We start from the raw sequence: 16,219 nt of genomic DNA on the forward strand, positions 1-16,219 counted from the left end.
TGGCCTCTGGTCTATTTTCACAAGGTCTGAGTTAACAATGATTTTTATATTTTTAAAGGATTGTAAAACAAAACAAACCCATAAGAGGCAGACAAAGCCTAATTATGTTCTTGACCTTTACTGAAAAAGTTTGCCAAGCCCTGGTCTAGGCAGTGACTTGAGGTGGTAGGTGGTCTACTGAACACTGCTGGCTGTCTCCCCAGGACCCGTTTGCATCTCCCAAATACACGGTAGCCTTGAGATTTGGGTGGGATGGGGCTTTAACTGCCTGAGCAAAATGAGCTCCTATCAACAGTGACTGGTTCAGGGTTAGGCGTTATCACGTACTATTCTCCTGGGCAAAAGGACCGGTTAGGTGACGTTCAGTACTTTCCTCTGAGTGTTGAGAACAAGAAACTCTCTTTCTGGGTGGGGTGGGATATGAATGATAGGCCAGGGACTGCTGTGGCCATTTTGCTAATGTACAGGAGGTCAGCGTGAGGGTAAAGTGGACCCACTGAGGAGGAGAACGCCTAGAGAATCACAGAGAAGGGGATCCAGGGCCCTGGTCATACCCTGGCTGGGGCCTGATTTGCTTCTGGAGTTATTAGTTCCACAAGCCAATCAATCCCCTTCAGTGCTTAAGCCAAAATGGGTTTCGTGTGTGTGTGTGTGTGTGTGTGTGTGTTTTAACAATATCATAACCGATGTAGTTGGTCAAGGAAGAAGGAGGGGATTTTTGAGCTGAAATGTGCATGATCGTAAAGATGGGGAGGGAGAGACTTCCAGGCAGAGGAAAAAGGCAAATGCAGGTGCACCGAGGTGGGCATGAGCCAGGCATGCTGCAAAGCAGGAGGGTCAGTGAGCCATGGGGACAGTGGCATTGGGTGCGGTAGATAAGTGGGTGGGTCTTGGTGGCCAAGGAGAGGAGCTTAGATTTTGCTTCAAATGCAACAGGAAGCCATTGTTAGTTTGTTTTTAATTTTTAAACTGGTTTCTATTTAGATAGAGCAGTGCAGCGCACAGAACTTAAGAGCAGTTCAATGAATTTCAGCACCTACACACATGCACATCTATCTCCATCACTCAGATCAAGAATGTTTTCAGCTCCCACAAGCCATATATGTAACGTCTAAATTTTCTAGTAGCCACATTAAAACAAGTGAAATTAATGTTAATAATGTATTTAACTCAACAGATCGAAAATATCATTTCGTCATGTAACTCGTGTTAAAGGTGTTACTGAATGAATACATATTTTCCTTGGTCTTAAAGTCCAGTGTGCATGTTACCCTGACAGCACATCTCAGTTTGGACAGGTGACGAGCAGCTCCTGCAGGTCTAGAGTGTAAGGTGCGATCAACAGAAATGACGCGAATGGTGTCCCCTGATCAGAATAGAACTTGGGTGAGATGTGAGCCATTGACTTTGTCTCTATTGAGGGTACTGACTTTAAAATTTTATCTCGGCGAAAATAAGTTCCCACCCAATCTCAGTTCCCTAGCTCTATATCCTCTTAGATTACTCAACACAGAATTTTCCTACGATGAGGGTTTTGGTTCCCTTTTGGGGTCTCCTATGAATGGAGTTGTCATGTGACACATTCTCAGGCAGCATGAACATCTGAATGACCAATACAGGCATACCTCATTTTATTGTGCTTTGCCATATTGTTGCATTTTTTTTTTTTAAATCGAAGGCAAGACCTTGCACCAGCAAAAAGATTACAACCCACTTTATTGCAACGCTCACTTTATTACACTGGTCTGGAACCGAAACTGCAGTATCTGAGGAGTACCTGCAATCCGCCAATTCCACCCTTGAGTTATCTCAGACTTTTCAGATGGAAGTCATTGTACATCTGTGGGTTCCTGACCTGGCTGGTCCTCTGAATCACTTCAGAGTATTTAGAACAAAACAAAACAACACACATCTAGGACCTCCTGAGTCCTAAGCCAGAGATGTACTCGGTGATGTGCATTTTTTAAAACCAAGACAGATGACTGTGGTGGGCATGCAGTTTAGGAAATCACTGCGGACCATCCGCTTTGCTGCATAGACCCGAGACTTCAGCTGGCACCGTGGTGGAGAAACAGCGAGACCCAGAATGACACATCCTGTAGAAGCAAAGCTCCTTTTAACAAAGTCACCGTGGCCATGGAGGGGTGGGATGTTTTTGTTCCTGAGAGCCAGGTTGATGGTAGTAGCTGTGCTAGAGGCCTCAGAGTTCTCTTTGGGTGTAGCCTACTCTAAGCAGGCAGAGCCCAGCCCATGGGACAGGAAACAGTACCCCCAGCTGGGGACCAATATGAGAGAAGACAGAGAAGGCCGTGACTTGGCCTGAGGGGGTGGGTAAGGAGGAAATCCACAGTTGGTAACCCTTACTCACTCTCATTCTGTTTTACCTCTGGTCCTGGCATTGAGTCAGTGCAAGCTCATCTTCACGCACAGGTGTGGAGCGAACCTGCGTTTCAGGGGGACCATTTGAAAGAGCAATGACTAAAGCAAAAAGAAAAAAAAAATTAACCCAGTCCTTCTGGATTTTAATTTAATTGCTGGGTGTGGCCTGGGCACCAGGATCATAAAGCAGGCCTGGTTTGCTCTCTTTGATGTGTTTAAAGGGCCCTGGATTTGCAGTCAGGACACCTGGGTTCTAGTCCCAATGCTGTCATAACAGCTGTGTGGCTTGCGTATATGGTTTAACTTATCTGAGCCTCAATTCCCTCACATGAGTAGTGATACCTGTCTTGTAGGTTATGCTGATTGCCAGATAAAATCACGCATGGGAAAGCCATTTGGAAACTGTAACGCACTACACGAATACAAGATGTTATCGTTTATAGCAGGGAAAATGAAGCAGGCACTAGAACGGAGGAAGAAACCCTTCACTGGCCTCTCAGAGGCTCAGGTCAGGAAGTGCATTTCCAACCCCTGCCCTCCCCCCATTTCTTCCATTGTCCCCTAATGGCCCGGGCATGTGCCTTAAGCATCGGGCTGCTCTAATCCAAATCAGTGATTAAAAAAAAAAAAAAAAAGATCGCACCGCTGGTACTTTGGTCTTTGATGCACACCTGTTCTGCGCTTTGGGGAAGGCAGCCCCCTGGAGAAGGCTCGTGGTGAGGTCTCCATAAATGCTCCCAGTGGCAAGCCCGCAGCGGCCCGGCGGGATTCCATTGGTTCAGGAACCCCTGCGTCTCCCTTTCATTGGCCGACTGCTGCTGGGATGAGGAGGCACAGCCTCCCGCCGAGATAGAGAGTCGCTTAGGGCTGCTGGCTTGCGCCTCTGCCGCCCGCGGTCCCCGTGCAGCTGCGGCAGCGCCCCCTCCACCTTGCGCTCAGTCTGCGCCGCTGCTCTTCTCCTGCTGCTCGGTCCTAGGCCGGGCACCTGCAACCTCGGCTCCCGTGGGAAACCTTCCTCGGCTAACCTGCCCCGGTACCTTAATGCACATCTTTCTGGTCCTCCGTCCGAGGCGGAGCACTTCCCGGGCCACACAGGCATGTGAGCTGTGCCTTTGTCACTTTCGCCAGCTCCACACCAGCTGCGTTAAAATGCTCGGGCTCCGTGCTAACTGCACCCCGCCGCCGCCCCTGCGCCCAACACAGGTCGAAGGGTGCAGCGGACGCCCTGGCCCTGTCGGGAAGAACGCCGGGGGTTAAACTCCCTGGGCCCCAGTCGACAGCCGAAGAGCAGGCGTGTTTTCACCACTCACAAAAAGTATGCTCACTTCATGGGAACAGCATCTACAGCTCTTCTGAGCAAGCTTGTTTCAGCACCACCGAGAAAGAGCGCGGGCGCAGTCAGGGGCGCTTGCTAGCGGCGGCTCCGCACCCCTCCCTCCCCCCAACCCCATCAGGCTGTCATTGTTCTCCCGACACTCCCGTAGGCGAACCCCTGGCCCGGCCTGCGCGCCCCGGCATCCCACCCTCCCGCCCAGCTGCAGCGGCGGCTGGCGACACCCCTCGCGTGAGGCCTGCGGGGGAGCTGGGAGAGGACGCGGGGCGTAGGCTGGCCGGCGCTGCCAATCACCGAGCGGCGCACGTGCCTCACGTCTCCGCGGCCAGCCCCAGCGCGGCGCCGGCACCCCACGGGGTGCGAGGGCGAAGGGGGTCCGCTGAGAACTGGGGGTGTGCCGGCGGGGGGCGCACAGGGGGTAGGAGGTGTGACCGCGCACACAACTGCAGGGCTCGGGGGATGTGCAAGGGGGTCTGTGGGTGCCCAGGGGTCAGGGGGATGTGAGCTTGCGAGAGCTGGAGGTTGCTCAGGGGTCTGAGAGGTGCGAGAGGGCTGGGGGTGAGCAGGGTGTGGAGAGGGCCTGAAAGCCTGGAATCAAATGAGATACTTAAGAGTCTTGGGGGGCACAGGCGCGCAGGGGGTCCAGGGAATATGAGCGTACAGTAGGAGTCCTCCAGGGGTACCGCAGGGCCCACTGGAGGGTCTGCCACTGCTTGGCCTCCTCTTTAGCTAATTAGGGGAGTGCGGGGTTGGGGGGGGGCTACTCCCCAATCCATCTCAGCCTGTCTCTGTCTCTCCCACCAAAAACTGGTGAGGACCGCTCGTTGACCTTCCTGTCAGGGCCCAGGGCAGGAGGGCAGGGCACGGGGACTTCGAATGCTGGGCCCAGAGCACCCTATTCAGGAGAAAGCGGATCTTTTTTTATTATTTTTTAGGCATTTTCACCACCATTCCCTTCACTCCTCTCCCCACCCCCCCCAAAAAAAAAAACATAAGAGTTGTGTTTTATTTCTGGTTGTGATTTTCACACACAGAACCATCAAAGCGTAAGCCACAGGTGGTGCCCAGGAATCAGAGCTGTCAAGTGGCCTTGACAGTGGGCAGAAAGGAAGGGAGGAGGCCCCGCCAGCAGGGGACCGGGCATTATCGGTGTCCCGCTCTGTGACAGGGCATCTTGGCTGCCTTTTGGTTAATGTCTGAGGAAACTCCGGGCCATTGGGGCCAACATTCTCTATACAGGCTGACGTCTTCATGCTCCGGTGTACTGTTGGGGAAAGTTCTCTATACAGGCTGACGTCTTCATGCTCCGGTGTACTGTTCTCCGGGGAAAGTTCTAGGTCCCCGCGTGGAAGCCAGTTGGATATCACTGTCTGTACCTCTCTCTCTTGAGTCCCCTGAGCTGTGCTACTGTTCATCCTCCTTGAAAGGCTGTAACAACTTCCGGAAGAGGAACTTCCTTTGAAGTGTGGGCTGCATTTTGGTTCCTCAGACTTCATGTCAGTGTCCTTTGATGTGGGATGTCACCATACTTAGCGGAGACTGGCTACCTGGATTAAGAGATCAGACACCACTCCATATTCACCTCCGCCAGTCCTGACACGTTGAAGGGCAGATTGAAATACTCTAGAAAGAATCTCAAATTCTTCCATTTCCTGCTTGCTTTTTTTTTGTTTTTAAGTTGACACAGTACATATTTTTCACATGTATCATTCAGTTCTCTATGCCTATGAAATTACAGTGGAAAACCTTGGGCTAAAGTGGCCTCCGTGGCTTCGTTGAATCCTCACCACGACTCTGCGAGGTGGGAATTCTCTGTACTGCGTAGAAGAGGAATCGAAGGCCTGTGTGACCGAGTCACATAGCCACCTGCTTTTACCTCCTTCACCAAGAGTTAACAGAGTGAACCAAACCACGTGGAACCCAGCAGTGCCTGGCACGCAGCAACCACGCAATGAGAGGTTAGCTGTCCTAATCACTGTTCTGACTACAAATAGGAAACACAAACTTTCTCTTTCTTGTGGCTCCAAGTTCTACAGCTGTAGGCGGCAGACGTTGGTAAATCATCTTAGAAATGTTCAGGGTTTTGCTCGTCTCTGGTGAGAGCTGTCTGTCTCCAAATGGAGTTCCGTTGAACGCATTGCTTCGAGACAAACTAGGCAGCACGTCTTGCTGTAGAGATTTGCTCCCAGACGCGACCTGTTCTTCCTTCCCAACTGGAGGCTGTTATCAAGAACGTGCTGTTCAGACCTCAGCTGGGTGCTTTGAAGCCTGTGCGTTCAGAAGGGAATGGAATGTGTGTATGTTGTGTGTGTGTTAATGACATGGATAAGGTAACTTGACTTCGCCTTAAAATTTCGGAAAGCAAATCAACATTATTTACTAAATCATTTACTTTTGAAAAAAAGTGTTCAAAAAAAAATGCTGCTTCGGGGGGTGGGGAGTGTCCTCCTGAAGGCCCCACTAGGTGAAGAGAGCTACCGGGAACAATCCGAGGGAGTTGGATGGGGACTGTCCTAGAGATAGATGTGCCCTGGGAGACCCAGGAGGGCAGCAGGTGAACCGTCTGTGACAGGGTTTAAGTGAGAAAGTGCCACAGCCCGGGGCCAGCGTGCGGGAGGAGGAGAAGGTCTCTCAAGGAACCACAGGACTTGTGGGCTGACCGAATGTGAGGGGAAAGGACAGGAGGCTGAAATAATTCTGAGTTGTCAAGCCTGGTAGCGGTACATCCACAGAAGAAACATCCACAGAAGAAACTGGGAAAGAGGTTTCTGATACGGACAGGCCGTCAGGAAGGTACCGATGGAGGGGCACCTGGAAACTAGAGTCTGGGTCACAGTTTGGACCAGTGAACTGATGCAGCATTTGGAACTCACAGGTAGCAATCGGAGAGGTGAAATCTGGTGGCCGGAAGAGCTCCGAGTGAAAGAGCTGGAGAAAAAGTCGGATCCTGAAGAACAAGCATGAAAACCACACATCCCAGAGGTTGGGGCACCAGCTTCGGGCTTCAGGACTAGGACCCAGTCACTAGGTCCCCTTCGGCGCTTTCTTACACACCATAACCATTCCATGCGTCACCCCAAGGGCCGGTGTTTTCTAGCTTATACTATTTCACGGTATCCTGGCCTCCTCTTCCCTGAGAGCAGAGCCTGAGGAGAGGATTTCCACGCAGATGATTTATTCTGGAAAGAAACTGGGGAAGAGGAGTGAGGACCGGGCACAGTGAAACAGGAAAAGGAAAGGTCAGTCCAACTGGCTTTGGGTAACTGGGGCTCATCCCGTCGGGAACCTTCTGAGGAGCCCTGTAGATCATGCCTAAGAATCATTCACCCAAGCAAAGCGGGATGAAACTATCCACACCGAGTGTTGCCTGGTAGTTAGAAGTTGTCCCACATGAGTGGGTTCCTGCAGGCTACCGATTCCACAGCTGGCAGCAGAGAGAACCTGGGGCAGAAAGCGAGAGGTAGATGACACTCCCAGGCAGCCTGTTGCCATAGCAACATCTGGAGCGGAAAGAGGCTGTGAGACATGGTGTCCCATCCGCGCATCCGGCACCACCAGTGGGGCCTCCTCCGTCAGTGCTAACAGCTCCAGGAAGCAGCATTCTTTCTAGACTCTCCACATAAGGGTGTCCAGGGTGGCCTCTCACACCATAGCACGCTCCGCGTGGTGGCGAGGGTGCGTCTCGCCTCCCGTGGGGCTAGTCTCCACGGGCGAGTGCCCTCTGCTGCAGCCTTTGTCACTGGGATGGTTGCACATGTCCACATCGGTTCACTCTCATCGGGGAGTAAACTTGCCTTTGCCTCTGTTCATAGGTATGGGGACCAATGCAGTCCCCGCTCCCGCCCCAGCTGGGAAAGGCACTAAGAAGCTGCCGTGCGTCTTCTCTCTGGCTGGTTCCACCTCCCCGTGCCCACTGCACCCCAGCACTGAAGCTGGAGCACTAACGGCAGTGTAGCGCTTGGGAGACTCAGGGGCTGCTCATCGCAGGCGAGGGCTTCGTTCCCTAGGATGCGTCTCATCACGGGGAAGTGGGTGGGAGTTTCCTACATTCTCGTCTCTTTAGGCAAGATTGAAATGTGTGGCTTTAATGGGAAACTCTTTCCTGAAGTCCGGAGAATTCCATTCTCGCTATTTCTGCTCGCTCTTGGATTCTAATCTCTTTATATCTGCAGATTTGTTTTGCCTCCTTCATGGCTACTAAGTGCATCTTTACGGAGTCTCCTTGGAGGAGAGTAAGTCGTCTCTTTTCCTGACTTCTTGTGATTTTCCGTGACCACTGTTTGGAGTTCACGATCACACAACCTCAGGGGTTTTCTGAGGTTAAGGGAAAACAGCAGTTTGCAGGCTCAGGAAGTGGTTGGGCTCTGGGAGTTCTGGAAAAGGAGCCCAGATCAGACACTTACGAAGTCTTGAGGAGCCTGTATTGGTGACTCAGATGAGCTGGTCCTCCAAGGACTGAATTGCACTGCTAGGCCGGCCTCCTGCCTCTGGAAACGCAGCACACAGGGGGCCCAGAGTGCATGGAAGCTGCTGGTCATAACTTTCCAGGCCCCAGATATGCATTCTAGGCCATCCAGTTGGGAATTGTCCTTAGGGCTTAGAGAAAACAATTGAATCTGTCCCTGATTTACATCAGTTAGTAGTTTAAAGTCAGCTGCAACAACAGCAGTTTAAACAAGATATATTAATGTACATAGTCCAATTCTATATATCCGTTCCACCATCGTCAGAGACCCGGGCTCTTTCTAGCATGCTCTCTGCCTCGTTTAGACTGTGTGCCTCATCCTCATGGTCCGAATTGACTGCTGAAGCTCCTGCCATCACATCTGACTTCCAAGCAGCAGTACAGAGAAGAAGGAGAAGGGCCTACACCTTCTTTTAAAGAGGCTTCCTGGAAGAACCATACTGTACACTTTTGCTTACAAACTCATTGGCTAGAACTTAATGGCCAGACCAAGTTAAAGGTAGGCTGAGAAAATTAGTCCTTTTGCAGGGTGCAGTGCTACTCTGAATCAATTTGGGGCTCTGTTACTAAGAGGGAGGAGCAGCATCGCTGTTGGGTTGTGTAGGCAGCTGTCCGTCTCTATCAGAGAAAGTGGATTTCGTAGCTGTGACATGAACAGGTTACTGGAATTTGTGATTCACTTAACTCTCTAGAGTGACCCTAGGCGGGTCACTTTACTTCTTTGAGCTTCAACACCTTTATTTTTTAAAAAAAGTTAGACTTCATGCCCAACAGCTGTGGTTTTTCAGCTGTGTTCCGCGACATCCCGGGATTATCTGGAGGCACCTCAGAAGTCAGCAGACGCCCCTAGAGCTGGGGCAGGAGGGGCCCTGAGCCAGATCTGCTCCTCTTTTATCTGTCTTGTTATATCACTTGGATTTCATCAGCTCTCATGGTCCATGGCCAGGGGAGAAACTTCAGGAGCAATGATGGACAAGTTTTGGGTTTCCAGAGAAGTACATCGGATAGGTTATGGAGGCTCGGGTTTCTGTGGTTCGGGAGATAGAGGGACACGTTTCTATATTTCTAAAAACGCAAGAAGGTGTCAGAAAGGAACTTTGGTCATAGTTTGGTGATTCCGCAGGTAATCAGACGTAATTTTCTTAAGTCAGGGGCACTAGGATATATTTCCTAAGGACGGGAGTGAAGAGAAAATGAGCTTCTGAGTCAGACCCGGGCTTGTTTCCTTGCTCTGCCATTTGCTGCTTGTTACTCAATCTCTCTGAACCTCTGTTTGCTCATCTATAAAATGGGGATACAGCCTACACTGAGGACTTCTGTGAGAATGAAATGTGATCAAGTGTATAAAGTTTAGGAGACTGTGAGGGAACAGTCTACTTCAATGTCACCTACTCCTCAGGGGGTCCCACGCCGCCTAGGGGGTTAAGGTTTCCCAAGGTTTAAGATTAAAATGATGGCATTGGGACCCTGGGCCATTTCCCCTGAGCGGTGTCTGAGCGGAGCCCGTCTCCCTCAGGGCTTGGCGTTCCTTACAGTGTGTGAGGCCCTAGAACCAACGAAATCACACTTTCTCCCCCTGAATCCTTTATTTTTCTCCTCTTTACTGGTCCTTTCCCCTCACCATCAATTCAGTATTCTGAGGTCTTTCTCATCTTAAAACCAAACAAAATCTTCCCTAGGCAGATGACTCTCTCTACCTGTGTCCTTTCACGGCCAAGAACCTCGACCTAGTTGTCTGCACGGGCCTCGCCTTTCCCTCTGCCTGTGTGCTCCCGGCTCGCCGTGAGCGGGTCTGTGCCAAACCTCTCCACCGAGTCTGCTCTTGCCAAGGTCACAAACAACCCCAGTAACCAGTTTCAGTGTTTACGTGGCCTGAACCTCCCTAGTTCCTTTGGCATCCTCAGGTCCCCCTTTATTTTAACGAAGGCAAGTTCAGCATGGAGGTATAAATAACACGTATAAGTGTAGTGTGATCCCCAGTATTTCCGAGGATCGCCCCCACCTTAGAGGGGATACGGGTGCGTGTACGTCCTTAAACTGTTGCGGTTTTCTCTCCAAACTGCTCCTGTCCCCATTCCTGGGACGGTCTCAGTGCCACTCCTGGGGCTGCCGGAGCTCTCTGATTTGTATCATCGTTAGATAGGAACACACCACACCCCCTTGCCTTCACACGCAAGGACGCCAGTCATCAGTGGCACGGGGTGAAAGAGACTATAATTAAAGTCCACGGATGCCCCCGGGGAATTACAGCATAGAGGAGAAAGTGAACACAGAGCAGCCGCCCCCACATTCCTGAGGCCTGAGGCCAATGGCCCCATGGAACCTCTTCCCAGCAGCCTCTCTTCTTGGCCACTGTCTCCTGCTTTCTTTCTGGAATCTCTTGGTTCCTACATGGAATTTTCTCCCCTATTTTAGCTACATCTAGTCCCAAGACCCATCCCAAAGTCCTGTCTCTGAGTTCAGCAGTGGCCCCTGAAAATATTGGGCAATTTCAGCTCCTTTTTGACTCAACTTCCCTTTTCAGGTGAGGGTGAGTGCAGGTTTCAGGGGGCGAGCCCCCCTGGACTTAACCAGCAGGCCCACAAGATATCTTCCAAACCCAAACACAGCCCAGCCCCGGGACTCCGCCTTCAATTCGGCCACATGAAACCCTGGCAGAAATTCTGAAGCCAACTTGTCTTTGATGGGGTCAGTGGTTACAAAGCATATTCTAGACTTCCCTAACCACCTTTGCTTTTCTAGAGCAAACTCACAGACCGCGGTTTATTTGTCCCGTCTCCTCACATGTATGTGGCCTTTCTCTCGATCTCTCGGATCACGAACTCCTGGTCGTCACCCTCTTCCTGGGCTGTCGTCACCTCACGGCCCCTCGTCTTCTTCCTACTCTTATACCTGTTCTTTCTGTCTCTTCCTGAGGCTCCTCTTCTGCCTCTTTCTTAAAAAAAAAAAAAAAAAGAAAGAAAAAGAAAAAAAAAAAAGCTTTAAAAATAATTTCAGATCTGCAGAGATCCGTTGCTCAACAATGTAAATATACTTAACTCGACCGAACTGTATCCTTAAAATGGTTACGATGGTATCCTTAAAATGGTTACGATGGTAAGTTTAATATTATAGGTTTTTTTAAAACTGCCATTTAGAAAAAGAATGCTATTTGGAGGCATAGTTAAATTACAAAGGGGAGGGGAGGGGTAGAGGTGGAAGGTGAAATTCTTAGAGGAACAACTAACAAGTCAGCTGTAACTCTAATATGCACCTCGAAATAATTTCAGTCATACAGAAAAGTTTAAAAGAATGCTAAAAAGAATTTTAGTATACCTGTACCCGGAATCCCCAAATGTTGACTTTTTATCATATTTGCTTTATCATTGTCTGTGTGTGTGTCCATCTGTCTGTCTGTCTATCTATCTGTCTATCTATCTATTTTTTTCCCCGAACCATAAAGAGAATATTATAGACAATTTTCATCAACTCCTAAATACTTCTTAATTTAGTATTTCTTAAAAATGGCGTTTTCTTATACAGTACAGTGATCGAAATTAGAAAAACACTGATACGATACAGGCATGTCTCATTTTATTGTGCTTCACCTTGTGCTTCACAGAGGTTGCATTTTTCCAAATTGAAGGCAAGACCCTCCACCAGCAAAAACATTACAGCTGGCTTTATTGAGATGCTCTATCGCAGTGGTCTGGACCCGGACTGAACCCGCAATATCTCCATGGCGTGCCTTTTCTATCATCTAATTTATAAACTTAGTTTCAATTTTTACTAATTGTCACAAAGCAATTGTAGCAAAGTTAAATAAAATAAAATAAACCTTTCATTTATCTTTTTGCTGGTCCAGGATCTAATCGAGGATAATATATTTAATTCTTTAGTTACTATGTTTGTCCCTTAGTATCCTCTAATCTTGAACAGTTTCGTAGCCCTCTTTGTCTTTCGCGACCTTGATGTATTTGAGGGGCCCAGGCCCATTATGGTTTAGAACGTCCTTCAATGCGGTTTGTCTGATGTTCTCTCATGACTAGACTCAGATTATGCATTTGGGGCAGGAATGTGACAGAAGCGAAGTTGTGTCCTTCTCAGCGCATCGTGTTGGGGGGCACATGATGTCAATTGCCCCATTACTGTCAATGTTAATTCCCATCATTCATTACGGTGGTGTCTGCCAGGTTTCTCTGTTGTAAAGTTACCTTTTTGTCATAATTAATTAATAAGTATCGTATACGGGAGATTCTTTGGACTATGCAAATTTCTTTCCGTCCATAAATGCTGACGTTTCCTCAGGCTCCACGGTCAGCCTGCTGGTCTTCTCATTCCACAGCGTTCGTGGCTTCAGTTTCTCTTTGCATGTTCGTGTCTCTCAGATCTCTATCTTTGGCCGAGATGACTCCCCGGGACACAGCTTCCTCACAGGATGTCCCACAGCTACCTTAAACTCAGCACTGCTCTTCCTGTCCAGGACCTTGCCTCCCACCCCCCAAGCCCTCCCCTCCGAGCCTGTCCTTCCTCCTCTATCCCCTGATGACCGTTCACGGCCCTGCCACACTCCGTCTATCACCCTGGACCCCGGGGCACCATTCTATACCCCTCACTTCCCCTCACACCGCATGTGCAATCAACCCCTGAGTCCCGCTGATCTTACTCCCTTGGTTCATGCCATGACCACTGCAAGCCTAGAATCCTGCCACAGTCACTTCTTGCCGCCCAGGACTTTGCTTTTCCTCTAATTCGTTCTCCATCATGATGGCAGAGCGAGATTTTTAAAGTGTAGGTCTGATCTTGAGGAGTAGAGCAGGTGGCGTGGACTAAGCCCTTCCCAGTGCTTTCCCATTGCCCTCAGGATACCAGCCGACTCCTTCATGGTCAGGCCTTGCCAGCCTCTCCAGCCTGGGTCACGTTGACCTCCTTAGTTTTGCATTCTGAGCTGCTGTCTCCTTGAGTTTTCACACATGAGATCTGGAGTCCCATCCTCTGCTCAGACCCACTTACCAGCTTTTGTTGCCATTTGGAATTCAGCTTTGATTCTATGTCACTTGCTGTAGAAGACCTTCCAGCACCCTTGGGCATGAGTTATGCCCTTCCCAGGGGCTCCCCACCCCCTTTGACTTGCCCTAACCCTGCTGTGACATTTCACACTGTCAAAATGGATTACATCTGCTTTGACGTCTTCCCTGGGGCCGTGAGGCCCTTCTAGGAACCACATCTTGCCCACGCCAGGCTGTGAACTAACTAGCACACGATCTGGCTCTAAAACACGTGCTCTGTAACCATCTACATGCGTCAGTGACGAGTGAGTGGAGCGGGTGGGTGAGGGCAGGACTCTGACATAGTGGCAGGGTTTTGTCAACCTAGGGAAAGGAACCCAGACTCTGGCTGGGCTCTATGGACAGGGCGGCCAGTCCTCACAGGTCTAGGACATCCAGGAAGAATGCCAGGAATAAGATGAACATTTCAGAGTCTCAAGACTTAATTAAGGCAGGTCACTCATCAAGATATCCAAGGTGCCCATGACCCAGAAGAACTGGGTTTCCAAGTTGCAAACGACTACAAAGGAACAGGTTTCCCAGGCTCAGGTGACTCAGACAGGGCTGGGCTCCATAGCTCAGGAAGGGGAAGTGCCAGGTAAGAAAACAATCAGTGAGGCTTCTACCCAGGTGGCCAAGCACATGGCCGAAACCCTTCATCGACTCGGCAGCCGGTTCAGCCTACAGTTTCCTAGGGAACTGAGGGCCGATCTGTAGTGCAGCTCAGCATGGAGCCAGGGACAGTTTATGAGGGCCAGATGGCCAGACGCCTGGTGTTGTCAGTGTTGCCGGGTGGGCTGCTGAGGGTCTTGAGGGTTGGAATACTAGGGCTGGGAGGGCGCGGAGAAGTCTAGAGACTCACATACACCAAGTAGGTGAGGGGCACAGGAGCAGATGAGACCGGGATTCACATCGGTGTTGACAGTCAGAGATCACGGGACAAGAGCTCGGTGGGCAGTCTGGAGCCGGGGCCGTTGGTCCTAAACATCAAGATAGCGAAGTGAGTTGCATGGAGACTGGGAGTGACCACATGATTGGAATCTGGGTCAAAAATGTCACTCGTCCCATGGGAGCAGGAATCTTATCTCTCTGTCTCTGCCGTATCTATACTGCCTAAAACATGACCTGGAACAAAGGAGCCACACAGATTGGACTGATTGCCAGAGTCAAGAGGGTGACTTGAAGGGCAGGGTGATCATGGCTCTTTCAGCCCCAGGGAGGGAGGGAGGGAGGAATTCCAAGGAGAGAACTGGCCATACAGTTCTCTTTTAGCTTATTTACTAGGATTAATGCCTACACGAAGCACGGATAGTAAAAAATCAGAAAGAATAAATATGTAGACAGTCATGGTACTAGGCGGAGGTACCCTTTGCTGAGGGCAGGGTCCCCAGCACCTAACCCAGGTGGAGAAGGTGAGGCAGCTGGTCAGGGTGCCCAGTTAGCAGACCCGACAGGGGCCTTAAGTGGGAAGCTGGGGACCAACCAGGAACAGATCTCTAGACCTGACTTGTCCTGAGAAGGCAGGAAATGACTAAATATGAACCTAATCACCAGTCATTTTCTGTCTTGATCTCACTCAGTAGATATGTAGATTAAAGAGCTTCAGAGCATGCGCGCTGGCAGTCGGAATTAGGCTAAGTTATGTAACAGGGACGGGAAACTGATTGTCACATGTGGTTGGAAATGGGCGTAAAATGCTCCATCTGTCGAATTTTCTTCCTGATGGCAGCGAGAACTGGGATGGAGGCACATCTGGATCACGATCCGAGGGGCCAGCAGACAGGAGCGTGAGCTAGAAGGACAGGCAGTGAGCCCCTGCCAGTGACAAGGGGCTCTGGACTCTGAGGCTCTGGGGAGCTGTGGGCGGGAAGCCTCTGACACCCGTGGGATGGGGCAGCTCAGCGCCCACATCCAGGGAGCAGGGAGACGAGCTAGAGAGCTGGGCAGACCAAGTACAGGTAGGGGGCACGAGAAGGCAGAAGAAATGCTCCCACCCTAGAGCCCGCCTGTGGTTCCTCATTTTCTGTAGTGTCACAAATGATTCTTCTGTATGGGTTTCAAGGCTCCCCACACCACCGCCACCACCATCACCACCACCACCACCATCATCATCATCACCATCATCACCATCGAAGTACCGTTTATTGAGAATTTCCCATTTGTTCAATTTCCTCACTCGATTCTTATAAAACACTCCAAGGCAGGAACTGTTATGAAGACGCTGAGGTTCAGAGAGGTTAAATGACTCACCAAAGGTGATTGTTACTAAGTCGTTACCTAGTAAGCAGCGGAGCTAGAGTTTCAGATCAAGGTTTGGTAGACTCGAAACTCTGCCGAGTAGCCTAGAAGTTCAGAGCACAGGCTGTGGGAACAAACTCTCTGGTGGTGGGGCCATGGACAACCCCGTGACTCAGTTTCCTTACCTGTAAAATGGGGATGATGGCGACAGTAGAACGACCTCGTAAGTTACTGCTGAGGAGCGATCAGGAACTATAAACCCTAAGCGCCAGACTTGAGGAATAGGGTTGCCTGATTCAGCAAATGAAATGCAGGATGCTCAGTTCAATTTGAATTTCAGATAGACCAAGGATAATATCTTAGAACAAAAAGTCTTGCAATACGTCGGCCATATTTATAGTAAAAATTACTGTTGTTTACCTGAAACTCCAATTGAGCAGAGCATTCTATATGTCACCCGGCAGCCCCAATGCAGAGGCCCTGGGCTGGCCTTGACCATCGCCTGCTGGGTTTGCAAGGCTCTGCTCTGGTGGGGCGCGTTTCCTCCCCGGCTGCACCCCGCCTCTGTCCCTGGACCTTCACGCCCCACACCCTCTCCTCCCTTTTCTCCTGGCCTCCCAGGCCGCCCTTTCTTCAGGCCTCCTCCAGCGGGGTCTTCCACAGTCTTCACGGTGCTTTCCACCCCAACAGGTGTAGTCAGAGCCCCTGTCACATGACTTGGACCCAGATTATACAGGCGGGGTCCACGTACTGTCCTCGCAGGCAAGTGACTCTCTC

At 50.4% G+C, this 16,219-nt stretch overlaps 2 long non-coding RNA genes across 2 annotated transcripts; both read right to left on the reverse strand.

The window, feature by feature from the left end:
* Positions 1-1,726: 1,726 nt before the first annotated feature.
* Positions 1,727-3,213, reverse strand: LOC118610767. Its single transcript, XR_004954032.1, has 3 exons — positions 3,051-3,213; positions 2,385-2,478; positions 1,727-2,096 (listed from the first exon to the last, which is right to left on the reverse strand). It is a non-coding gene; the product is annotated as an uncharacterized LOC118610767 (long non-coding RNA).
* A 7,833-nt stretch (positions 3,214-11,046) lies between these two features.
* On the reverse strand, positions 11,047-15,846 carry LOC118610768. The gene is made up of 3 exons (XR_004954033.1): positions 15,628-15,846; positions 14,071-14,184; positions 11,047-11,108 (listed from the first exon to the last, which is right to left on the reverse strand). It is a non-coding gene; the product is annotated as an uncharacterized LOC118610768 (long non-coding RNA).
* Between the last annotated feature and the right edge of the window lie 373 nt (positions 15,847-16,219).

This window comes from Rousettus aegyptiacus, unplaced genomic scaffold (genome assembly GCF_014176215.1).
Source record: "Rousettus aegyptiacus isolate mRouAeg1 unplaced genomic scaffold, mRouAeg1.p scaffold_m13_p_13, whole genome shotgun sequence".
NCBI classification, from domain to species: domain Eukaryota; kingdom Metazoa; phylum Chordata; class Mammalia; order Chiroptera; family Pteropodidae; genus Rousettus; species Rousettus aegyptiacus.